The 27,666-nt window shown below is 41.5% G+C and overlaps 1 protein-coding gene across 4 annotated transcripts in view; it reads right to left on the bottom strand.

Annotated features, from left to right (window-relative positions):
- Positions 1-27,666, bottom strand: part of pcdh15a (protocadherin-related 15a) — a 228,633-nt gene that overhangs the window by 158,663 nt on the left and 42,304 nt on the right. For all 4 annotated transcript variants that reach the window (XR_002170731.1, XM_019891743.1, XM_019891745.1 and 1 more), the window contains exon 2: positions 25,616-25,669. The gene's annotated coding sequence lies outside the window, so the exon portion shown is untranslated. The remainder of the gene's footprint in view (positions 1-25,615; positions 25,670-27,666) is intronic.

Genomic DNA, 27,666 nt, shown 5'->3' with positions numbered 1-27,666 from the left:
TTTTTTTTTTTCCAGATTCATACTGTGCCTCTCCGTCATAGGAGGATAATTTGGAACTTGTTTTTTTTCCTCTCTGCCCCTTTCTTGCGTTTTTCTTTTTCATCGAAGAAAATTGTGGCGACCCGTCAGCCTTCCCGTCGCGTTGGTCATTGTTTCTTCTCTCTCTTGGACAGCTTGTAACTGTTAAGTGAATTTCATTGCCTGTACTCCTGACATGTGCAATCACAAATTTGGTTCCATTCCATTAGAAGATTGCAGTTTTTCTTTCTACATCCTTTAGGTGCCGTAAAACCTATGGATGGTTTCAAAACGAGGGCTGGCCAATCATGGTGTATCGATTACCTGATAATTACATTTTCTGTTGCCCAATCAAAAAGACCGCAGTGTGTCTAACTATGCTCTTTGGTTAGCGTAAAACTGGTTCCAAAACGAGGGTTTCCCAATGTTGATGAGTCGATTAACTGACCGTTACACTTTGTCAACCAATCAAATGACGGCGGCGTGTCTCGCGGTACCGTGTTGTCTCCGTGCTTATTGCGACAACGGCAACTTTGATTTCTCTCATTTCTACATCCATTTCTCCTCTATCACATCTAAACAAAAAAACTGCAGTCCTGCACAAGTTCCCAACCCCCAGAGAGAGAAGTCATTTCATTCCACAGCTTCTTCCATATTTCCTCTCCTCCACGCTGTGTCACATTCCCGTATCGCGGCACAATGACGTTCCCTCAAACTTAATGAAACTCGAGCTGGAGAGATTTCTTACTGAGTACTGAAGGAAAATTACTTTAAGTGATCCATGATCCTCGTTAAAAAAAAGAACTAAAAAAAAAAAAACAAGACAATATTGTCCCTGTAAAATTGTGAGGAAACTTCACAGTTTCATTCAACACCTTCAGTTTGAAACTGTATGTACAGGAGGGGCAACACGACATCCTGAAATACAAAATTTAACCTGATTTATCAGAATACAAGAAGCTCGAATCTGAGGCGAATCACTGGAGGGTTTTTTGTTTTGTTTTGTTTTGTTTTGTTTTCTTAAGTAACATTCTCAGGAAATAATCCTGATTCAGTGGGCACTGGAGTCAGTTGCTAATGCTAGCCGCTTGGTTGCTAGCCATCAAGCGGCACTTGTGGTCAAAGTTTGAGTAGTGTTTGCTTGTATGTACATTTTTTTCATGACAGAAGGGGTTCACATATTTTTATAGTCCCAAGACATGGACACAAGAGTTGTTTTTGCCAAGCACTGCTCCATGCTATTGTTTTATTTTGGTAGCTTTCCACTTCCAGTTTTTGTTTCCTCGTTCCCGCTGACTCGATACAATTCAACCAACTTTACGCGGACAGCGTCGTGCAATGGAGTCCATTGTTGAAATGTTTGATAAAATGGCGGTAGAAGCCCAAGATGGTGCAGACTGTAGCGTTAGCTTCTCGCTAGCTTACTGCGCATTTTCATCCATCCCGTCCTTTGTTTTCCGCGGCGCTTGTGCTTGTTTAGCGTCTTGGGTAAGCTAGAGCCTATCCCGGCTGACACTAATCAAGAGGCCGGGTTCAACCTGAACTGGTTGCCAGTCGGTTCGAGGGCTCATACGGACTAAGTATTCCCAATGCTAAATGTCCTAAATCAAAACTAATGAAGAGGCCTTCTGAAATAGTTGAACCGCTATCCAAGGGCATTTAACCATAGAATTGGAAGGATCCCTCTGCGGGGAAACGAAAGAAAAACGTGTTTTTAGTCTGCTCTGATAAAGTACCCTGGGATAAAAAAAAAAAAAAAAGTGTTGATAATTACAAGGCTTTTGATAATTGCTTGCTAAACTGTGATAAGCATTCATGCTGAATCACAGAGCGCAGTTTTCACACGCTAACGATAATGAAACCTGCTTCGCGGAAATAAAAAATCCCAAGTGTCAGGGACTTTTTTTTTTTTTTTTCCACCCGGGGTAAACCACCCCCAGCTGTGTAAGCGGCAGGCGCAGCAGTAAAGCGTCTCATTGAAGTTGGAGGAGGAAAAATTGCCATTTTCAAGTGGCCTGACGTCCTCATCAGTCTCACGACCAACATCCCACCGCCTCCTTAACGCAGGTAATAGAATATAGACGCTGCATCAACAGCCCGTTGCCGTGAGAGTATTTGTGTCAGGCTATCAAAGTGAGCATGTAACAAATGACCGTGTGCTCTGAGGCACGGGATATCAAGGATCCGATACACAAGAAACTACTGTAGGGGGGGTGGAAAAAAAAAACCCTCATAAATCACACGAGCCATGCAAAACCTCATCAAATTTAACCACGCACCTAAAAATGTGAGGACATTCCAGCTCAAAATGTGCTTTGCTTTTTCTTTGGCTTTCCTTTTGGTAGAAGCTATCTCAGGGAATAACTTCCTTTTATTGTGGGCAACAATAAAAGTTTTTTTTTTGGGGGTGGGGTGTCATTTCTCACATTGCTAAGAATACCAATGGAAATATTTTTCAAAATGTTTATACGAATCATTTTAGTTCGGAGTATTTTTGCGGCTCCTCTCGTACATCGCACAATGAATTTGTTTATGTCAATTCAGTCAACGGCGTCATGTTATTACGATTCGCGGTTTAAGTTCTTCTTATGAGAAGATTTGGTGTCAAATCTCACAAATAAGTCCATAACACATTCTGAGGATTTGAGGAATTTTAAGTCAAACCAAAAGGCTTGAAACACTGAATTGATTCGCGACATATTTGTCGAACATTGAATGAGTCAAGACCGACTTCACGTATGAGCGAATCCAATTTCCAAGAAAGCCAAGTATGAATAGCTTTCAAAATAATCATCATCATTCCCAAACGGCAATAACTGACCTATTTCAACAGAAACCGGCCAACGACACAATACCGACGTCTCCCCAGGATGACATCACAGGCACGTTGACGTCTCAAGGCAAACTGAAAGTTGATCTCCGCGGCCAAAATAAAAACGCCCGCTGGAGTAACCGGGCGCCACTCCGTGCGACACCCCTGCGCGTTTCTTTACAATCAACCGGCGAGCAAGATTGAACGTAGGGACAATAAACCCAGTGGCAATTCGTTACCTACCGCGAGACACAATCAGCAGTAACAAGGGCAGCGCCTTAATGACAACTGGCGCATTTGCCACTCGCATCGAGATCAAGATAACGTTCCCATCGAGGTAAACATCCAATCAGACGATCCCGCCACTAAAACTTGATATCTCCCTCATAATCTGGCCAGCTACGAAATTTATTAACACCATGTATGACACAATGATATGTCGGGAGACATTTAAGACCCGCCTCTGGGCACAAAGTACCTTCTAATTGAATACATAACCTGTAAAGCAGTCATTTCTCACTAGTGGTACTCTAAGTGGCGCGTCGTTCTTTGCAGAGGAGAAAGAATATATGTCTGTGAATGTCATATTGTGTGGCCACGTGTGTTGGTGATGTATCGTTTGTGTTCAAAAATCATTTATTCCAAAAACTCCACACAGATGCTAGTCATTAAAAATCATTTTGGGAAGTGACGATATGACAAGACTGAATTCCTGACGAGCAGTATGAGCAATATTCTCCTAATATGATGACTTTCATTCACATATTTTTTTTATCCCCCTTTTAGGGTGGCCCTAACACTCAAAGTTTGTTGATTGACTGACGGTATGACGTCGGATTATTTACATAAAGCGGCGTAGCAACGGCCCACCTGCCTTTTGCCCTCCCAAAGCGTCATGTGGAATACGACTTTATTGCAGCGCTCTTCAAATTTCTTGCGTTGGGCTGTGAAGGCGTCAAATACTTCACACCTGTTTATGTAATGTATCTGGAAATAGACATTTTTTTTCCCCCCAATTGTTTGAAGTAGAACTACAGAGGAGAAGGAAACATGAAACGATGGCTGGGCTGTTTGCCGAGACGCCTTCAATTCTGCACAGAAGAGAAGGAAAGACGACACTTTTATCTCAATGACGTCTTGCGAGAAACTGCAGGCTATGAACTGTCTTTTTAATTTTGCGCGGTAGTGGAGGCGGATGTAGAAGACGAATAACGACTCGGGTTTTCCGCCCGTCATACATCAGACAGAATGGATAGAAAAAGTCAACACAACCCTGTTTAAATAACACGTTTTTGTGATAATAGAACGTGAGAAGACTTTTTTTGTTTTAGCTGTGGAAGTCGATGAAAAAAAAAATGAATGGGAAGTAAAAACAAGCAAGTGCGATAACGCAGTTGCGCAAGTGTGCACACCCTCTTGTGACGTAGCTGTGTTCGGAATGACCCAATTACGTTCAAACTCATTTTAAGTGCCTTCGTTTTAACCTAAATAAAGTTCAAGTGTTCTAGTAGGCTTTTTATGACATTCTTTGAGTTACTTAGTTACAATGACACGCGTAGTTATAATTACCGACATAGTTACGAAGTGGGACACGGCGATTTTCAGAATGAACCAATTACATTTAAACTCATGTTAAGTGCCTCTGATTCACCCCAAATCAAGTTCAGCTGTTCGGCTTTTCCTGAATGGTAGAGAAGTAGATGCCAGAATTCTGGTTGATTCCCTTTTCATCCCAGTTCCTGCCAATTTTCCATCCTGATCCAAACGTGCCGTCCGTGAACATTTTATAGTGCATCGCCCGCACGTTCTTCATAAGACCTCCCGAGAGAGATGAATAATGCTGCCATGATTTGGCACCGTATGAAAATAAAATGAGATTTCCCCGAAGCAAGAGGCCATGTCAGACAAGCGCTCAGCATTAACTAATGCAACTTTTGGATGGGACCGTCGCTCAATCGATGGAGGAAAGCAGACCCCCCCCCCCCCCCCCACACCCACCCCGTTTTGCATTTTATTTGCTTTTCCAGTCAGTCAGCTATGTTGCATTTCCCTGCCAATCACATTTGCATGCATCACCAGTCAACGGCAACTTCTTCCAAGCGGACTTATTGGATCGTCACTCGTTGCTTTGTTTGTTCATAAAGCTTTGTGAACTCTTTGACTTTGAAACCAATTTTGAAACTTTATCCCTGACCGGCTCCAAGACCGAATTTGAAACCGTAGCTCTTACTCAAAACCCTGACACTTCAAACCTTCATTTGAAAGTTTAAATCCAAATCCTAACGTGAAGACGTTTTTTTGAAAAACCAACCCTGGCCAGACACCCAATTTGAAACCTTTGAACGCGGGTTTGAATCCCCAGGCTTAACCACCTACTTTGAAACCCTGACACTGGTTTGAAACCATAACCGAGGCTTCAACTCATAATTTAAAACCTTAACCCTCATTTGAAAACATCACCCTGACTTGAAGCCGGAATTAGAAACTTGAGTTTGCAGTGCTAACCTTATTTTACAACCTTACTTTGGCTTGAAACTTTTAACATGGCCTGGAACCCTACTTTGAGACCCTAACCCTACTTAAAGCTAATTTGACACCCTAAAACTTGTCCAAAACCCTAACCCTGCCTCTGAACCCCAAATCAAAACCCTAACCTTGGTTTGGAACACTTGTATAAAACCATAAACCGATCTTGAAGTCCTAATTCAGCACTCTTAACTTTGTTTGAACCCCTGACCTTCAAACTCTTATTTAAGCCCTTAATGTGAAACACCACCCCTGGCTTGGAACCCTTTTTTGAAACCCTAATCCTACTTTGAAGCCCAAATTTAAAACCCCACCTCCAATGTGACACCCTAATCTTGTCCTAAAACCTTACTTGGACTTGAAGCTCTCACCACAGCTTGGAACTCGACTTTGAAACCCGAAACCTCTTTTAGTCTTAATTTGAAACCTTAACCCTGTCTTGAATCTCTTATTTGAAACCATAACTTGAAGCCCTAAAAGTTGTTTTAGAATACTTATTTGAAAGCCTAACTTGAAACTCTTATGGTAACCTGAATCGTAATTCAAAACCCCAAACCTGGCCTGAAACCCAAAATTACAATCCTTTTTCTTTTTTTTTTTAACACCAGCCTCATGCTGAACTCTTAATTTGGAACAGTAACCCTTGTTTCGAACCTTAACCCTCATCTGAAACCCTCCCGATGGCACGAAGTCCAAACTTGATTACACAGGACCTTAACCCCTGCCAGGTGATAATATCTTTCTCCGCACGTAATATCAACAGGGCCCGGCGTTCGAACTCGCCGTGAGGAAGGAGTGGGGGGGACCTCGGAGACACTAATCTCCACCTCAAAGTCATTTCCAACCGCGGTCTAAAGCCCCGTAAACTAAGGCCGGTTGACTCCAGGGACCTCTGCGACCGACGTCCGGCGCGCGCGCGCTGTCGCCGAGTCACGGGGCGCCCGATTGGCCGCATGCCAGCTGAGAGCAGGCGAAAACGGCATTGACTTTTTTTTTTTTCGAAGGTTGACTTTACCGCTGTTCATCGCAGTGCGGATGAGACTGTCAAGAGGTTTGTCTAATGACTTGAGAACTTCAATCCAAAATCCCCAAGCCTTTTTTTTTTCCAGCACAATAATGAGGTCCGTAAGCATTCGGCTTAGTAATAAGGGGAAGCTAATGATCCTGCCATGGAGTTGGTATCGTGGAACCTAACTCAAAATGTCTTGCCTCATTTGAAAGCTTGTCAGACGTCCAAAACTAGAAGCCTGACTTGAACCCTTCTTCTATTAGCTCCTCACAGCTCATTAGTACGGCACTAATATCAGTCATTCTATGCAGAGGACAAAGAACATAAACAGCCCGTCTCAAATCTATATATCTAATACCCTTGTGTAATTATAGGTGGAAAAATTGAACCTGGGGTTTTAAAACACGAACCTGTCTCCGAGCCCAAACTTGAAATGTGATTGGTTTTACCGCACAGCGCTATCTCCTCCAAGCTCATTAATCATGTTTTGCTTTTTTTTTTTGTTTTTGTTGTTTTTTTTTTTCCAAACACATTATGCTGATTACTTCTCTTAAGAGAAGCCATAACACAATGACACTTGCATTAATGAAGAGAGTGACAAAAGAGCCGCAAGAGCGAGCCTGGCAAAAGGAAAGCTTCCACATGAGAAGGACTGCATTCAAAAAAAAAAACGTCGCTGAACTGAACAGACAAACATTCCGCTGCCAACTGTCTTCTCGCACTGCACCACTGTCTTTGACTCGTTCCCATGCTGGCTTGCAGCAGTTCCACTGGCCCGCTACTAATGGATCCTATTTGCACATTTAATTCCATTAGGCGATGCAGACTTACAATGTCTGATATGTGACACTGTGCTGCTGATCTGACAGAGCTGCCCTTCTCCCTTTGGAAGGAGGCACTGAGTTGGACACTTTAAAATGGCGCGACAATTTTTTTTTTTCCCCATTGAAATGAACTGAAGTGCCGTTAATCCGTTCTCGCTTCAATAAAGAGCCTAGCAAAAATTGTTGTCGCGTGTTTTTAGTTTAATAAGGAAAGTAGCCTTGAGTGATATTGTACTTAATAAAGACAAAGAAATAACAATTCAATAGCGTAGAAAGAATAAAACAGTCATGATTGAATGTGTCGATTCAATTCGGGATGCTGGTGTTCCAGCCTTGGCCACAAGGGGGCGGTATCAAATAAAACTTGACAGTGACAAGAAAAACTCCCCTTTACCCTAACCCTGGCTCGAAACCCGAACACTAGTTTAAAATGCTAACCTTCTCTTGCAACCCTAATCCTGGAAAGAAACGCTCCTCGGAATCTTTGACCCCAGCAGGAAGTCCTAATTTGAAAGCCCAACCCTTTATTAAACCTTAATTTGAGCCCCAAGCTTTTGTTTGAAACCACACCCTTGAAATCCAAACGTCCACAAGGGGGCGGTATCAAATAAAACTTGACAGTGGCAAGAAAAACTCCCCTTACCCTAACTCTGGCTCGAAACCCGAACACTATTTTAAAATGCTAACCTTCTCTTGCAACCCTACTCCTGGAAAGAAACGCTCCTCGGAATCTTTGACCCCAGCAGGAAGTCCTAATTTGAAAACCCAACCCTTTATTAAACCTGAATTTGAGCCCCAAGCTTTTGTTGGAAACCACACCCTTGAAACCCAAACGGAACTGGGCACCATAATGAGAGACTAACTCTGACCTAAAAACCCTAATTTGACATGGAAACCCTGGCATGAACCCTCGCTTGACATACTCAACCTGGTATTATCAACCCGAACTCCTGCTAGAAACTTTACATTGAAACTCAAACTCTGGTTTTAAATCCTAACATCAGGGCTATGAAAGTGAAGCAGCTTAAGATAGGAGTGGGGGGGAGAAATAGAATTTCACTTGACAATGAAAGAGCAGGATGAAAGAAGGAAGGAATAGAAAGGAGTTTGGATAAAAGTAATCAACTTTTTGTTTCGCTTGCTCTTCTTCTTCCTCATGCTTCATTATTCACGCGGGACTAAAGCATTTCAAGCATCGCTACCCTCGAGACTCCTTTCAAATAACATTGAAATTCTCTCCCCGGAGGAGTCCGTTGTACATATGAATCAGGTCATATTTGCTGAATGTTTAAAAGCAACGCACTGTGTCGTCTTTTTTTTTTTTTTACACATCGATACAAAATCACATACGTTTGTCACTCTCGCAGGGTGAAAGCCTAAGTGTGCTGCGTGACAAGTGTATTTTTTTTTTTAAAACGCATGATTTTAGAGTGACGTTCTTCCTCGGTTGACATTTTTGCACCCTGTAACCTGATAACATGATAAGCTGTCTACTGTAGTGACTGCTGTCACTCAAACGGTTAATTCGTTATACATATTTCATACCACTCTATCATCATGCGTATACAAGTAGTCAAGGATTCAGAGGCATTTTACCATTCCCAAGTGATGGGTTTCATCACCTGAAATAAAAGTAAAGAGTTTTTTGCACTATATAAGTTGCATTTTGTGGGGAAATTGATTTGACAAAAAAAAAAAAAAAAAAAAGTACAGCTCGGACTAGCACCCAAAATCAAATGTGATGTATCGCCAGTTTAGCTTTGCGGCTTCTCCCACAACAATGCGACGCATGATTCTAGTTACGGTAAACCATTAGGGAAAAAAAAAAAAATACACAGTGAGAAGCAGAAATTTTAAGTCCAACGAAAACTCGTTCGCTGCCGCTGTCATCACGATTTTGGATCCCGGTCTGAAATTTAATTTGAACATACAAGTCGCAGCTGAGTTGCAAGAGCAGTCAATATATGGAAAAAAAAAAAAAAAAAGACTGACTTCGAGTCCGAAAAATACGGTATACAATTTTAAGTCCAACGAAAACTCGTTCGCTGCCGCTGCCATCACGATTCGGGAACAGGGATTTTGGATCTTGGTCTGAAATTTCTTTTGAACATACAAGTCGCAGCTGAGTTGCAAGAGCAGTCAATATATGAAAAAAGAAAAAAAAAAAAGTGACTTCGAGTCCGAAAAATACGGTATACTTTGTATGATTTGATACAACAGTGATACACGTTGACCGCAAAACACAGTTTTTGACGGCATGCAAAATAATCAGATCAACTCAAATGTTAAGATGATGTGCACTCATTTTTGTCGCGGGCCACTTCGGAGTTATGTTTTCCCTCGGCGGGCCGTTACGACAAATGATGTAGCGGGCCAGATCTGGCCCCCGGGCCTTGACTTTGACACCTGTGATGTACACGGCACCGTTGCGCGCCGTTACATGTTTTTGACTGTACTGACAATTTTTATAAATAACAACGTGATGGCGGTGTTATTAAGTCCCCACTGAAGGCTCAGGTACCAAACGCGCCGCCGGCCTCCGGTTTATGTAAAGCAGATCGCAGAGCATTTGCATTTCAATCTTGTCAATGATTGAAACCGCACGGGACGCCGTCGAGTTCTCCGACAAGCGCAACCGGCAAGTGACATGATTAGTTTCATCTTTCTCAACCATTTACCACGCACTCCTCTCTCTCTCTCTCGCTCCATCTTTTGGTCTAAACAAGCCACTCCATTACTGCTCCATCTATAATGTATCCCCTCTGGTTCACTTAGGTTACCAAAGCACCTCTTTAATTCACCCCGTTCACACTTCAATTGAAGACGCCCTGAGCTTCCCATCTTGGCTGTGGTGATATACAGGACAATCTAGCTTCATATACCTCTCCGGGAAGCTCATAACGATCATCTGGAAACCACCATGAAGTACAGGGGTAGAGGAGCTTTGGAATCCATCTGGTCTATCGGCCACTCGACGTTAACGATCCCAAGAAAATGGGATGTTCATTTTTCATTGTGTTTTTAAGTATGCCGTTGAAACACGCACACTGTTTTGTAAAACAGACTTCATAGGATCGCAAGTATTTCTTGTGGAACGTCAAGGCATGCTCATTCGAATCGAACCCGAGGGTGCGGCGTTCGGTCGCCGTAGAAGCTCATTTTGAAACCCGAGTAAACCCTAATTTGAAATCTTGGACCGACCTCGGGTGTAACCTTTCCTTTGAAAGCCTAATTTTGAGACCGTAAGCCCAAAGCTTCCACATCGCAGAGCCGACATGCTGTCATCCACAACAGATGAAATACGACTGGGCTTTGAAAATAATACTAAATAAACATTTTAATTGGAAAAAAAAACAAACAAACTGAAGCAACATATGTCGAATAGGAAATGATGACTCGGTACACAAAATCAGCAGTGAAGTGTTTCTGTGGGACACGACGCATGCTAATTAGAAGCTAGCCCGAACCATGCTATCGAATAGCAAGAAACAGGAAATGCCGATTTGTGTGGAAAAACATCCACAGAAACGAGGTGGGAAACTTATGGACGTAAATAGCCTTTGGGAGTTGATCGCCAAAACCGCAGGGGCAGATGTCCAATTAGAGGAAGAGCATCATAAAGATATCATGCATGCGCTACCTGTTGAGCGCACGCGTCTTATGGAGAGCGCTAGCTTCGAGAACAGACTCTCAGGTGCAATAATGCAAATATATTCACAAATGAAAGCTTAAAAAGCAACTTTAAGTATAAGTGGTAGGATTATCCAAAATAGGAGGAATCCACAAAGTGGATGCGAGCTCTAAAATGGAATGGCGGTGTGGGTATTATAATTTTTACATAAAGAGGCGCCATGTAAGCATACCCCACGCCCCCCAAAAAAAAACAATTTTACTTTTTAGCCACTGTCAGTTGGCCCGTCTTACACTTCACTGAAATATCAACAATCGAGTTTATTTTCTTTATTTTGTCTGAGCTTATTTGCGTCAGTAAACATGTTGGAAATGGTCTTTGGACTTGGGTTTGAATATTGATGGGCTGCATGGCTTATTTAATTCTTTCACTCTTTAAAACAGTTCTTGAAATTATGTTTAAGTAAGATTAATTATGTGATCATTTATAGATACCATTGGTCCTTACGTACTGCTTGAATCAAATATTGGGAAAGTGAAAGGAAAGGAATGTAGGGACGAAAAAAAACCCAGACTGAACTCCTGTCAGGCAAGCACAGTGGGGATTAAAAAATAATCATAAAAAAATCAGCAAACAGGCATCCTGTACGTTAATACATGACTAATAATAAAAGACTAACATATGGAGGTGGGGGTGTGGGGGGGAGTGTCAGTGGGCAACATGACAGCCCTCCTGCAGATGGTCTGCTTCGCAGCCAGCAGGGCGCCGCCACATCCCATTTTGCAGGTGCGCCATAATAGCGGAAGGGAAAATATAAAAACATCTACCGTACGGTATGAATCACAATCGCATTATCCGTGATTTTAACATAAGGAGTGTTGGGGAAAGCGCCACTGTAGCATCCGAGACGGCGACACGACGACAGTCGCCGTTCTGTTACATCATCCTCGTGCCTCACTCTCCAGGCACGAGCAGTCAATCCAACTGTTACACTAACAGCTGTTACACCAAGGCAACAGTTGAACAGAGCGTTAATCGATTAGTCATGCCTGGGGAGTGGGCCGCGGGGACGATGCTAAGGAGGCGACGGTTAGTGTTACGCTGGTCTCTCGTGAGCCGAATCTGTGCGATGAGCAACCGATGCCAGTTCGCCAAAGTACATTAGTCAAATCTGACTATGATCAGTCAATAGTTCATTAAAAAAGACAATACAAGCATGTTTTGTTTTGTTTTTTTGTCAGTACTTGTGTGTGACAACCTTGAAAAAAAACTTGGCTTTACTACACCAAAGTAAACTTTGCAGCGAGAACAAGGCAGCAGTTTGAGAGCAACGTGAGTGTCATCATTCCAAAAAAAAAAAAAAAAAAACACCCCAAAGGATTGCAGGCAATCGCCAAAGGTCTTGAATTTCCTGTTTCCACACTTCATCGTGTTATCAAGAAGTGTCAGACCTAAACCTGCTAAGATGTTTCCCTGACACATGCAGGGAGAAAAACTCGCAGAATGCGGAAATACTTGGTGTGGGTTATGGCAATAATAAAAGGGGGGGGGGGGTTGGAGGGAGGTGGGAGAGGGACATGAAAGACACGTTAAGAGCTTCGAGCTGATGTGGAGTAATCTGAAATGAAGCCTGTACTAAAGTTTCAGTTTGAGGAGAGTTGCTTTGAGGATATAAGCTTGAAAATGTAGAAAAGAAGATGATTTAGTAAAAAAAAAAAAAAAAAAAACGAATACATGTGTTTATATCTAACCTGATGTGGAAGAATTGTAACTGAAAAATCGTGTCGTTATCAGAGTTTGTAAAATTGAGGCAGAGGATAAAGAATATATACCTGTGAGTATTTTTATATTGCCAGATGTAAAAAAAAAAAAAAAAAAAAATAACACATATATAGTTTTATCTCTCACGCACGCAAAAGTGCATCGGTGGCTGTAGCTCTGCTTTCCCACATGCCAGGGCATTACAGTCGGTATGCGGTAAAAAGCCATAAAAAGGATCACTTCAACGATGAACTGGGTTTAGACAACGAAGTTTAGTCAGGTTTTATTACGGCAGGTATTTTATTTCTACTTCCAATGGGAAGATCCAACTGACAGTTTTCTTTGTCGTTGGCTTGTGGGAGGAAACCGCCATACCCTTCGTTGAGTGAGAAATCCACGCAAGCAGAGCGAGAACGTGTAAACTCCACAGGGGAGGGTTCAAACCCAGAACTCGCTAAGTGAGGGGCAGACGTGCTAACCACTCCGATGGGAAACTGTGTTTTTTTTTTTTAAATCGACCAATTTGCTTTCATCCTGAGAGATTCCACCATGGTTTGATTCGTCACCCATAAAGCAAAGTGGTCTCTTCTCTGCAGGTGCGCGTTTGGGCTTTTAGGTTTAAAAAAAAAAAAAAAAAAAACTCTCTCACTCACAGCTGCAAGGTCGACGACAAATGTGATACAACCTCCTACTCTTTAGAGGCATTTGTTCATTTTATGGAATGTCGCAAGTGAAGCCTCAACCGCCATTCGACCTTTTTTTTTTTTTGGAATTTTTTTAAGAAGTGGAGTATCTCATTCCGTTGCTTGTAATTTACCAGGCGAGCCTGTCAAAGTAAGTGAAGTAATTAAGTTTTGGAGGAGGCCCGCATTCGTCCACCTCCCGCGGCGCAGGGTGAAATGATAAAACGAAGCTCTTATTGATATGCATATGAAGCACATAAGTGAGTAAACTAATAACGGAACGCAGCTGCTCGCCCTCCGGGGACGAATTGACCCGGAGAGACGTTCAAGTCATCAGCTTCCTGCCGTTCCAATAAAACGCGTGGCACTGAAGAGAAATGCAGTCAAACCTTGCTCGCATTCAGAGGAGCATATAGAGTGAAGTGCCGTCAATGGGATATAATCCTTCAGTAATCTGCCATCAATGCTGATGCACTCGTATAGAGTTTCCCTTAAGAGATTGGTGGCAAAGGTGAGGGCAGAACTGTGGGGAGAGTGTATGCTATTAAATGGCGGGGGGGGGTCATATCTGACACACGGGAAAGACAGCCAACAGTGGCTGTTTACATGGCACGCTACAGACGATCAATACCAATCTAAAGAGGAGACAGACGGGTCTTACCATGTTTTGGCTTCCGAGAGTGAAAATGCCTGTTTAGAAGGACACGGGAGCAAAGTGGGGGTCCCTTCATCAGCTCACAGCGATCCCAGTGTCTTCAGAGAAAAGGCTTCCCGTACAAGGCTCGCACAACAGGTTCAAATCTCTCTGTGTCTCTTCCTCTCTGTGGTCATGACGTGTAAAGCAGGTAATCTTATTACATCGGTCAGTAAAGGTGAGCCGGGCTAAAGCGCTGGAGCCCCTCCTCCCCCACTGCATATCTGCCAGATATGCAACTTTGTGTTGTAAATAACTGGCTGTCAAACTGGGGGTTTCCTGGACCCACGGGCGTCCACAAGCCATCATTCGGGGGTCCATAGTAGCAAATGTCCACGATAAGGCCCAAAAAGGCTTGCAATTGCCAATGGCTGTTAAAAAACGGCTAATAAATAAAGAGAGAGAGAGAGAAAGAGAGAGAGAGAGAGAGAGAGCAAAATATCGCCAGACTAAATGAAGTTCCCCCCTCTCAGTTCAACATAGTTGCTTGGCACCAACTGGCCACCAAATGGTGCCAATGTAATTTATTATTATTATTATTATTATTATTGTCATTATTATATGAGTTTTTTTGCGGGGCCTCAATTATGTTTACTCTTGAAAGCGTGTTCATTATTCCTTAAGGATTCATTTGTCATAGTTCACTGTTATTTTGTATTGTTCTACATTTGTGCTCCTGCTAAAGACAAATGTTTGAAATGAATGGAAAAGAAAGTATGCAAAACAATGCTTCAATTTATGCTTGTAGTTTGGGCTACAAAATCTGTTAATGAACCCTCTGTAACTGTAAAATGTCAATATTAGCATGTGGCAGCCAGTCAGTTAGCGGCTAGCTTGTGACGGCCATTGTGGTAAGCTGACGTAAAAGTCTTTATAGAGTTATAAAGCAGCACAAACCTCATGACAGAAATGCCAAATCAACGTTTCCACAAAAAGCTACTATCGTGGAACAATCACAGGAAGTAACAGAAACCTACCAAAATAAAAACAAGAACAGTTTAAAACATGGCTTGACAGAGGACGCATTTTAGCAGTTATCCACCCAGATAAATAAATATTGGTGGACCATCTTTTTCTCTTATCACTGTAGACTGTTGAGCTAAATATAAGTCTAAATTGTATGGCTTTTGTCGTCCGATCTACAGCCCTGTTTTAGTTTCACTCCATTAGTCAGATCTGTCCGAGACTCGAGAAAAATAAAATAAAATAACACGGCTAGAGGCAGTTTGCGGTGATTTACCTGTGACTTTGCAACAATCACTTATTTTTTGCACCACCACCTTGCCCAGCTTAACCAGAAAAAAAAAAAAAAAATCCCCATGGACAGCCTCTGATTAGCTGCCGTGCTGAATAAATCCAGAGGAAAAGGTAGCCCGGCCGCTGCACTCGATAAAACAACGTCGGCACTCTTGAGACTCAAGCTGGAAGTGCAAAAAGCAAAACAGAATAGCAAACGACATGAACTTTCCGGAGCGTAATTTCCAAAGAAAGCCCACTCACGGAGCTAAATGGGTTCGACTAACTTTGTTTATGCAAGTGTTACGAAAGAGCTCAACGGATTGAACGAAAAGGACATGTTATCAAGGCCATCAAATGATTCTTTGGCAATGCGGGCTTTCAAACAAAGAAAATGAGCTTCAATGCCGATGGCTTCACCGCTGTTCATCAGCGCGCAATGTATTGCAATATTAATGTCAGAGTCTTTGTAGGAAATCATGCAAAAAGGGGACATGATGGAAAATTGGCTTTTGTTTGTTGACAAATGTCCCTGGAGTGCATTCGTAACCATTAAGAGTGAAATTAAACAACCACATAAATCTTTTCATTCTGAAAATGCATCTCATCATATCGTTCCGCACTTCCCGTTACACAATAGCGGGGCGAATTTCCATAACCGCAGAGCTGCACTGGGGGTTTCTTTGGATGGAGCGATTAGCATTAGCTAAAAGCGTTAGCTTCAGATAAACTGCACGGTTTAGTGTCGTTCAAACTGTTGATAGTTATTGGAAATGAACAAAATAGAAAAACCTGAAATTGGAAGAAAACACTTTTCAAAATAAAATGAAAAGGAGAATGTTTTGACTGAAACGCTATTTGAAAATGGTCTGTTTAAGCGCGTCGTGGAAAGTGTGATTTTTCATCTTGGCCGATTGATTTCACACATAAGCTATTTGGGTAGATTGTTTTCAACTAACGTTAATCTTCGTTGTTTTGATGATGCAATTCTTATTGTCATCTTTTTTCTAATCTTGCAACCACAAAAAAACATAAAACTGAAACTAAAATTATTAACCACGTTCAAATAAATAAGACCTTATCCCCAAAATTGGGCTTTATTTCTTCCTCAGGCAATTCCAAATGTTTCTATGAACAATGTTTGTGCTAAATGCCTCTGAGCGCCATTCCATTTTTGCTCTGTGGTTTTCATGTTGGTTACACCTCTCACCAACATGAATACAGAGAGTCCAAAAAGCAAAGTCCATATCTGAAAAAAATGGAGTGGAAACACTTTTCACCTTTGACCTTTGCAAAGCGAAAGCTAAAGTGTCCCCTGTTGCTCTTCACATTCATGAGCGTTGACTTTGCAGTCGCCCCGGTGGAAGATGGATCGCTTCGTGCATGTTTGGGGTTATCAATGAGGCTGTTGCTAACTACCTTTGGGAAGAATGCATTCCATTCTGATAGAATGTGACCATTTTTAGTTTAGCTTTAGACTTCCATTTAAAATCTGAAGATTATGACGCCCGATCGCTCCTCCAATTTTGTTTTTAGCACGGTGAGGTTTCCGAAGCAAACGCTCACTAAAGCGACAGTGAGAATTCTTTCCCCCCCAGGTGTGTGCGGTGCTGCAGAGAAAACAAGGGCCAAGATTTCAGGGAGGAGCGAAGACACTCCTCAGTGCAATGCGCTTAAAGGATGTACTGCATAAAGACATTCAACGTCTGGTTTGAGCGTCCCACTGAAAAAGGCTTCTAGCGAAAAATCAGAGGCGGCATGACGTGGTCGTTGTTTGCACGCCTTTCCATTTTAATGTCCGATGCTTTTTATCACCTCATTACAAGGAGCCCAAAAAAAAAAAAAAAAACATCATTATCGAGGTCTCGTTAGAGATGTAGAGATTTGGTCTATTTTCTGTTTTAATGAATGTCCACTATTTGTATTCTTTATAAAAGTTTGTTCCCTGAAGCTGGAAAAATGGTTCCTTTTAAGAAAACTAGTTGCGTGAAGTTCCGTGAACTAGATGTACTGCATAAAGACATTCAACGTCTGGTTTGAGCGTCCCACTGAAAAAGGCTTCTAGCGAAAAATCAGAGGCGGCATGACGTGGTCGTTGTTTGCACGCCTTTCCATTTTAATGTCCGATGCTTTTTATCACCTCATTACAAGGAGCCCAAAAAAAAAAAAAAAACATCATTATCGAGGTCTCGTTAGAGATGTAGAGATTTGGTCTATTTTCTGTTTTAATGAATGTCCACTATTTGTATTCTTTATAAAAGTTTGTTCCCTGAAGCTGGAAAAATGGTTCCTTTTAAGAAAACTAGTTGCGTGAAGTTCCGTGAACTACTGCAGTGACTCATTTTAAGTCAACAAATCGGAGTGAGGTTATTTAATGGTAGGCAAGTGTTGTTGCGGGAAAAAAAGGTTTGTGACTGCTCTCGTAGAATTTTCTCGATGAGTTTTGCTTGCTTTCACGAGCCACTTATGGATTTCTATCGAAGGTTTCATCTTCATAACTATACCGAAAAACGCAAATGAGAACACCTAATTATGGCCCAATGTCGCACAGACAGATGAATGCCACAAAATTAGATTTAGAATTAGATTTATACCGTGGTATAAATCTAATTCTAACTCTACTTACGAAATTAATTGGTTCTGGAAGAAATTTCTTAAAAAGAAAATGTTTTAAGTAGAGACGTTTGCTTCCAGGAGCCACTTATGGATTTCTATCGAAGGTTTCATCTTCATAACTATACCGAAAAACGCAAATGAGAACACCTAATTATGGCCCAATGTCGCACAGACAGATGAATGCCACAAAGTTAGATTTAGAATTAGATTTATACCGTGGTATAAATCTAATTCACTCATTTTAAGTCAACAAATCGGAGTGAGGTTATTTCATGGTAGGCAAGTGTTGTTGCGGGAAAAAAAGGTTTGCGACTGCTCTCGTAGAATTTTCTCGATGAGTTTTGCTTGCTTTCACGAGCCACTTATGGATTTCTATCGAAAGTTTCATCTTCATAACTACACCGAAAAACGCAAATGAGAACACCTAATTATGGCCCAATATCGCACAGACAGATGAATGCCACAAAATTAGATTTAGAATTAGATTTATACCGTGGTACCTCTACTTACGAAATTAATTGGTTCTGGAAGAAATTTCTTAAAAAGAAAATGTTTTAAGTAGAGACGCGTTTTCCATGTAAATACCCTAATCCGTTCCAAGCCACCCCAAAATTCAGACATAAATGTTTTCTAAAGCATAAAACTCCATCAAAATATGTAACAATTAGATTCTTGCAGAATCGATGAGATTTATGCATATTGTAAAAAAACAAAAAATAGAGAAAAGAATAAAAATGATTCATTTAATGACCGTTTAACTTAAATGCGTCCTCATCATTTTTTGCCCTCTGATGAATGACGAGGACGCTGCATCGACACATACCTACACACATAGACAAAATTAAAGCCCGGCATGTGACTGGTGAGTGAGAGCCTTTTAAATTGATTTTTGACTTGCCATCCTTGAGGTCCGCTGCTTTAAGGGGGTCAATCTTAATGCATTAAGCATAAATAAACCTTTTCTGAGGTTACTGAGCACTCAATTCAGCTCAACTCTTACGATCCAGTGTGGAAGGTGGGAGGGCGGGGGGTGTCGGGAGGGGTTCCCACGTAAGAATTGATGCCTTCCTCTCACCTGAGACTCGTTCAATGTGCGGTGATCTCGCTTCCATTTGAGGTCTGCGAGTCAATGGCGCAATAAACCATTCGCAGACCAGTTTGTGGCAGCGCGGTCTGCCAACAGATAAGCGCAAAGCGCACACAATTCCACAGCTGCCTTTGATATCTCGCCGCTCTGCCCCTTCAAGATGCAATCTTACAGTCTGTTCGCCACGACCTTAACGAAGCAGTCCCAACGATGCCACAAGCCCCACGAGAAAGGAAGAGGAGTAAAAAAAAACTCCATCTCATCTCCAACAATGTTTTCTGCTCGGGACAAAGTGATTTTTTGTTGGAAGTGTCATTTACCAGGGGTGTGAATCAAGCGAGTCAACCTCCGACATCCTCGTGCCTGCGAGCTGCCTCCCAGCAATCCCGTGGGAATGTGCGCCAAGGTATGCTATGTACAAACGGAGCCATGCAAAAATAGCGGGCGAGCCTTTTTAATTATGTAGCGGCAGTGGGAATTGATGCATCCGCCGTTGCAGTTAACATGGACAAAACAACACAAAAGGTAGCAGCTAGACTTCAGGAAAAATATCCCAATGCTATCAATAAAATACGCACAATCAAATGGACGGCGTGAGGTTCCGTTGGCGAGCAAATGAGCCGGACTCATGCAAACACACTCATACGATCACACAAATGAGTTTGAGTAAATACAACACTTTGGATCAGCGCCTTCCTCTATTATGGCGCACCTGCGGAATGGAATGTGGTGGCGCCCTGATGGCTACAATGTTCTACCCACGCCCACCCCCCACGACAACCCCCACTCCACCTCCACACGTACTAGTCTGTGTCATGCGTTATGCCTCATTGCTGATTTTATTTTTTCCAGATTCGTACTGTGCCCCCCTTATCGGGAATCTCTGTGTGAAAGGCAACCTACTGACTCCAGTTGTGTATTCCTCTGTCGGTCGTCGGTTTTCTATTTGTCTTGGACGGGTTGTGTCTGCTCCATTTCGTTGCACCCCGTGGCACAGTGACAATAAAACTATTCAGATTCTGAAAGTCACCTCAACAGTCAGTATTTTTGTATTGGTTAGGAAGTTTTTTGTTTTTTTTGCAGGCTGTTATGCTTCTATTATACAACTAAAATTGTTTGGCAGGTAGTACAATAGCGGTTTGTTTGGCGCAGAGCATCAGGTTTAGATTAGGTAGTGCTTTCCACCAATTGTTTGAGCAACTCACGTTTTGTCTTTTTTTTTGTTTGTGCTAAGTTGTTCACACTTTTCTTCAAATACCTTACTTTGGTTTTGAATTCCAAATTTACAAGGTTGTGCATCTTAACAAATTTGAATTTTGTCAAAAAAGGTCATTTATCTGACGGTCATTTCCGTAATGGCCATCCTTACCTCATTTCTAAATTAAAAATAATTTTGATTCTTGATGTAATGTTATCATTTCTCCGGATTAGCAGTTGTGGGTATTCACAAAATGGCGACTGGAATCATCAAAAAAACTTTTTTTTTTAATTCCGCAATATTTCACTGTGTGTAGTGCTTATTTGTTTTTTTATGTAACTACAAAGATTTAGTATTGAGTTTTGATTATATAAGAATTGTTTTGAAATCTCCTTGATTTTTTTTACCCCCCGATCATTTTTGGAGGAAATAGACTTAAGAACCCATCCTTTGCTCCAAATATCTCGCACGGAACCGATGCTTGGCTTAATCCATACCAGCGATGCCTCGTACTTTTAGACAAAAGAAAAAACAAAAAATGAAATGGCGTGAAGTGGACTTCATAACGATGTCCTTGAGGGATCAGCGCCCCTGGATCCACTTAAAGGGCAGTTCTTTCATCTCTACATAGTTTAATATTATTCCTCCATTAGTTCAGATGTGAACAACAATGAGTGTGAGCGGTGGCTTCCAGTACATTACGTGGGCAGCTGTGCAGCCACCCACTCAGGCTATTTTTTTTTTTTTTTGAACAGCCGTGATAAACCTTCTCTGGAAACTATGCAAACACCCACCGTTGAGTTTTACGCTTACAGTCCTCATTGTCAAATTAATTAGAACAAATAGTGAAACTATCCTTCAAAAAAAAAAAAAAAGTGCAATTGCTTTTTGACTGTTTGGCTCTTGTGGTCTAATGTGAACGATAGCGTATTAGCACAATAGCTGCTGAAGGTTCTAGTTTCTGTGGTGTACTATCTAGCTTTCATCAAATATTCAAAGTATGTACTGTTCCTTCATCGGTTCTTTTTGAAATGAAGTAAGTTTGGTTGACTAGCCACATAGCGTAGCGAGTATTCATCTAAACATAATGCTTGCAAATTAGCCAATCATGGCAAACAAAATGCATAATATTTGGAAAAGTAAAATAGTATGGAGAAATCCATCATTGACTATTATATTAGTTAAACCGAACAATAGAAATGTGTGCCTGGTGCCATTTGCTGCATTTCCCTGCTGTGTGATGTTTATGTGTGAAAAATTATCCTCGGGTGCCAAAAGGCTTTTAGCATGCAGCGTGGTTGCTCTCTGCAATTTCATGGCCATCCTGCAAAGGTACACCAGGTCAATCTTGGCAATCAAAACAAAAAAAACATCATCCATCCATCATCTTTAGCACAATTATCCCGGACCCAGACAGATCACATTCATACCTGCGGGTAATTTCGAGATTTAAAAAAATAATAATAATAAAAGGGTGAGCTTGTCGACAAATATTCGTAAAGTGATGCTTGCTGCTGTTTACCAATAATATGTGCCATGTAGTCTGCAATCAGCGGCGTGTGAGTGCACACACTCATCACCAAATCTGTCATTCCGAAGTCCCCCCAGGCTGCAGAAGCCCACACGGAGGCCCGTAATGAAAATGTTCCCTTTTTACCTCGTCTTGCTTTCCTTTTCCCCCTCTTCACTGCACTGCCTGGCAACAACATCTGACAGCAAGTTTTCCCTTTTGTGACCAAAAGGCACCCTGAGAAATTCCAGAGAGTCTATTAACAACTGCTGGACAACCTTGTGGGGCCTTGCATTTTAAATCTTGTTGAATATATGCAGCCAGTGGTTTGAACCTACCGAAACAATAATGAAAGAAATGGACTCTACAGTAACGGTACTTTACAAAACCATACCGTAATAACATAATAGATTGTAAAAAATGAAACAAGTTTTATGCATTTTTTTACATTCACTGTGTTGATACTTCAGGTTTGTGCACCTTGGCCACCAGGGGGCAGTATAATGCTCAAATATGTATACACAAAGATGATCACAGGGACTCAGTAAGCTGCAGTGATAGTCTTTTCCCAGAGGATAAAGAACGCATGCTTCTTGTTGTTACATTAAAATTTATAAGATGAATGGATTTTTTTTTTTCCCCAACTGACTTTTCTCACACATTCAATTGCGTGGTGAGGGTGGTGGTGAGGGAGTGGGGGGTGACAATGAACATGCTTTACAAGTGTAGCATTTGTAATAGATCCCCCCTCCCCCTTATCATTCCTAATGCCCACTCTTCTTGTCTTATCTCTTTTTGATGGAAATGCTTTGCATCTGTCATGACAGATAAGGGGATAAAGGACATAAAGGGAGATGCTATCGGGAGATAAGACAAAGATCAAGATAAGGACGGAACAACTTTGCAAAAAAACAACTAATGGGCTTTCCCATTGTTTAATAGAGTAAAACTAAAATTATTGTAATAACATGTTTCCATAATTAAAACACTTTTCCCATGGAAAAAAAAATATATATTACCCTGTATATGCTTGTAATTTGTACAATTGCCAGACAGGTTTAAATTAACTTTGTACTGCTGTGCCTCTAAGTGTAGTTTATCATTTATCTTTTCATATTTTACACTGTTGGCATCCATGTGTACGGCAAAGTATGTCATTGCACAGCTTCTGTATTGAACACTGAATCTTTAATCTCGAAACTTTCCCCATCCTCATTAAGAATGGAAAAATTAGTCAACCAGGGTTACTAGTAAATACCCTGTATAGTGAATTAAGAGATAATATGGTGAATTATTCATGTTAGAACACAATTGCGGCAAACGTGTTAAGACTGAAAACGATGTAGAGTCATATTCAATTGTGGAGATATCGCATAACTCTTTTTCACCATTTCAGTTTTCTTGTTTTTTTTTTTTTTTCGGGCATGGCTAAAATGGTGCTTCTGGCATGTGTCAAATAAGAACTGAGTGCCTTGGTTATCCGGCGCAATTGCGATTTCCTTAGTTATAATGACTTGGCCAATTTCGACAACGATGGTTAGCTAGCTAGTTATGCTTACACCCAAAAAATGCATCTTCCCTTGATGCCACGACTTCCAAAACATTTTGGATTATTCAGGCTACCATAAAAAAATTGAAATGGGAATTCGCCGGCGCCGTCCATTTACCAGCCGAGAGGAGCCGCGGTTAGCTCGCGAGCTAGCTGGAGGCTAGCGCTTATCGTCGCAAGGCTTTGTGGCATATTTTCCAGACAAGGGAGGCTTTAAACGGACATACTTTGTTTTTTTTGTTTTTTCTAACATGGAGGAATGTGTAGGATATAATACAAAGACCAAATTCCTGTCACAACAGTGTAAAAAAAAATCGTAACTACTGTAAAACACAAAAAGAAAAAAAAAATGTTTCCAAAACTAGTCGAAGGCATATTTAATTGTACAGGCAATGTCTTGTCTAACTTTTGAACATTCTTAACTGCCACAAGTGTGAAAGTCAGGCAACTTTGTTTGACTCTTAGCACACTGTTCACACTTTCACACTCCCAGAACTCAAGTCTCCTGGGCTATCATTATAAATTAGCGCGTAGCTTTGTTATATCAATTAGGAGACACGCTAAAGCTGGTTTTTAGCCTCCCTGCCTCTCAAACTCTGCACGGAAAACCGCTCCAGTTTCCTTCAACCTCAATTTAAAATATTTTCCGACAACAAAAGATGGGATTATACGCCTTTCCCAAAAAATAGAACGCAGCAGATTTGCGTTCAGATGTTTATAATCCGGCTCTGCTCTGCGCATACTGTATCACATGAGGCCAGACTTTCAGGTCATACAAGAGATGAAGTAAATTGTGCTTAAAACACAATATCGGGGTTACTGTATCACATGAGGCCAGACTTTCAGGTCATACTAGAGATGAAGTAAATTGTGCTTAAAACACAATAACGGGTTTTTTTTTTCACTTCATGTAATGCAAAGGGAATGCTGCGCGGACTAACATCCTTTCATTAACATGCAACGAGGCTCTGAAGGAGAGTTATTGAAGAAAAGTGTTCCGGCGAAGCTGCAGAGGCGGCATACTTTTATATAGTCCCATCGAAATCCTCTGGCAAGGTGAGAAGTACTTCATCAAGATATGAATGGGCTGCAGCCAGTGATGCTCATCAGGCTTTACGCCTTGAAACAAAGCACGGCGACTCATCGGAAGCAATAAAAGGCTCCGGTGACGAGAGCCAATGAATCCAAAGCAACCTCAGCTCTGATTTCACTCAGTTATAAGTACCCTATAAAAAAAGCATGTCAAACAAATGGCATGAATGGCGCGCATTAGAGTCGTGATTGACTCTTAAAAGAGCAAAAAGTCTTCATGTCAGTTGGGCCATTTCCTGATGCGCAGTGGAGGACCTTATTTTTCTCAAAGGTTGTTTCAGTGCCGTCGTATTTATTTTCATTGTTTCAGTATTTGAATGTTAGCGACAGGAACAAAGAAACAAAGATGAGATCTTTCAATCTTTGATTAGAAGCATTCTCGGAAAGCGCCACGATGGAATTTTCTTTGTGCTCAAACAAAAAATAGGTGTACGTCTCACTGGATTTTGCCCTGATCTTGAAACTGCTGTTGTGTTCATTTGTACTTAATTTTCACAGAGCGAGATAACCGCACATTGGATCTGATTGAACCATTGTGCATTTGATTCAAATATGGTTGCTGTTCAACAAAACGCGTTTTTAATTTTTTTTTAAAGCGAATTGTGGGTCTCCGGTGCCGGTGTGTTTGTATGTGTGTGTATGTGTGTGTGTGTGTGTGTGTGTGTGTGTGTGTGTGTGTGTGTGTGTGTGTGTTTGCTGCTTGCGGATATTATTACAGCCCTAAAATATGAGTGCATGCGTGTGCTTTTTGAGATATGAGGCGTGCGCTGTCCACACTTCCGTTACGAATCCAGCACTGCTCAAAGGGGGCCCCCCCGAAGTATGCACTGGATATATATATATATTTTTTTTATGGGATAGCAGAGTCGGTGGGGCTGGGTCTGTATCGAGAGATACGAAACTTACTGAGGTGAGTGGGTGATATCGAACTTTCTACTATATTTATGATACGCCCAATCTGTCCAATTTTGCAATTGGTGACTTGTCACCAGCTCGACAGTAATGTCTCAGCGACCCCAATCCAAAGTCAAACTCTAAAGGCAAGCAGGTCACTGACTATCGAGGGAACGGACAAGAATGATGTGGCTAGCGCCCCCCCCACCGCTCTTAAATATTTACCAAGTGGACCCTGGACAAGCAGTTTTATGATGCCAAGAGATTCGCTCCAGACCGAGAGCGTCAGCAAATGTCAGGATGAATCATCCAAGTCACATGAATAAGTCATAGCCAAGCTATGCTTAAAAAAAAAATCTCGATCCTGTCTGATTCAGTATGTCTTTGGGATGTCCCACACACGTCCGCACACCAAGGACACTTCTGGAAATATGTTATGTCACACATGCACGTATCTTTAGAAAAGCAGCAATACCTGATTGGAGTTTGGAAGATGACACCACATTGCGGCTCAGGATAATGCCGGCACCTAGAAAGTTTAGAAAAAAAAGAATTTTGTCACACATTTTTTACAGACATACTTGGAGGCAGGAATGATGAAGACAAACCACGATTCTGAGTTTTTTTAAAAAGCGATTTATTAAAAATGCGTTTTATAGTATCGCATACATTTCATACACAGGATAACTCAATGTGCTTCACAAAATTTAAAACAACAGATTTAGACATTGAAAAGCAAAGACACAGCAAAAGCATGATTTTGGAGATCATGATTTTCAAAATATTTTGAAATACCTTCAAGAAGACCATTATAATAATCAAGTCTACTGGAGATAAAAGCATGGAAAAGCTTCTCCGGTCTGCTTGCCCCAATACTTGCTACCATACTTACTGTAATGCCCATGTGGGAAAGGAGATTAACACTACTTTTCAGATGTGCATTAAACACCTCGATAACAGTACAATGCTGTCGCTTCTGAAGCTGTCGGCCACAGCTCACACCCAGACACTCACACGTGATGTCAGCAGCTACAAGACTTTATACGATGATGCTGGCAATTTGTTTTATGTCCAAGAGCAATTCCAATATTCTTTAAAAGGTGCAGTGCAGGGGTCTCAAGCTCATTTTTGTCGCGGGCGCTACCGGTTCCCTTGGAGGGCCGTTATGAGCCATATAAACCATCGAAGGAAGTCAAGAATAATGGTTTATTCAACTATAGTTTAAGTTACTGTAATGAAGGTTTTGGTAACATGAAAACTTTCCTATATATTACGTACGTGAAATTGAAATTTTGGTTCAAATTTTAGCATTTAATAGAAGTCAACATGTTTGATTTGCTTTCGCGGGCCTCATCAAATGATGTGGTGGGCCAGATCTGGCCCCCGGGCCTCGAGTTTGACACCTGGGGTGGTGTGAATTCGTTTTGATGTCCCTAAAGCATGTGGGAGAGGTAAAACTCAGAAATTGTGATTTTGTGTATTTGACAAGACAGTCAGCCCCCTTATAGCAGGGGATCGGAAAAAAAATCATGATAAACCCCACCAAAAATTTGCCATGTTACATACCAGCGTAAACAGAGAATTGTAAAGTATTCTAAACAACAGTCGATTCATTTTAAAAAAAACACTTGATGAGTATTGTTAGTTTGCCCAAAGTTGTTTGGGGTGACTTTGTAAGGTTATGCAAACGTGGTTGAATGAAAGCGACATATTTGGATCTGGGCTAAAGATCTATTTCCATCTGTGGCTCACGTATTTGCAGCACACGGGGGCTGTTTTGCACGCACGGTGCTGGAACGCTTCCCCCCTTCTCTCCATCTCTCCCGCTTTCTCTCAGCTGGTGTGTTTTGTGCGTGAGAAAGCCAGAGTGACAGAAGCGCTGGTTAAGTCAAAATCGCTGCATGCAGCCCAACAATGTAATACGTCAATATTTGGGATTATTGTTCTCCTTAAAAAAAAACAACAACAAAAAAACAAACAAAAAAAAACAGCACCAGGAAGCACTGAAGCAATTTGTCCTCATGCGGTGCATACGGTGTCGGGTCATAATGCCGCCTGGTACTATTTACGGTGGAGATCGATGGAGTGACAAGCACTGAAAAAGGTTTGTTAAATTGCCCAATGGTCTGTTTAGCGATAGATTTGTGTGAAGCGCATTTAAAAAAAAAAAAAAAAAAAAAAAAGCTGACTGACAGTTCCGCAGATCCTTTTTTTACAGCATTGCAAAGAAAATTTGGTAGACCTGGTGCTCTGTGGAAACGCTCTCGGTGGAGACCACCCACCTAGCATAGCAGAGAGGTCCCGTCCGATCATTCTCCAGAAAGTGTGCCAATTGATGTTAGACGAGGGACGGTAAGCAATCCATGTTTGAAAGACCCCAAGGACCGATAACTACCCAGGATGGTGTCTTCTACACTCCACATGTTCAGTACCTGAGCCTGTTTCCAGAAAGGAGACGTACTGCCATTAGGGCTAGCTGATCCGGCTAACACGCTAACAGTGTATATAACCCAGTAGACTATGGTT

The sequence above is a fragment of the Hippocampus comes genome, unplaced genomic scaffold, assembly GCF_001891065.2.
Source record: "Hippocampus comes isolate QL1 unplaced genomic scaffold, H_comes_QL1_v1.1 scaffold121, whole genome shotgun sequence".
Taxonomy (NCBI): domain Eukaryota; kingdom Metazoa; phylum Chordata; class Actinopteri; order Syngnathiformes; family Syngnathidae; genus Hippocampus; species Hippocampus comes.
Note: the sequence above shows the minus strand (reverse complement) of the source record. Positions and strands in the feature narration are given on the sequence as shown.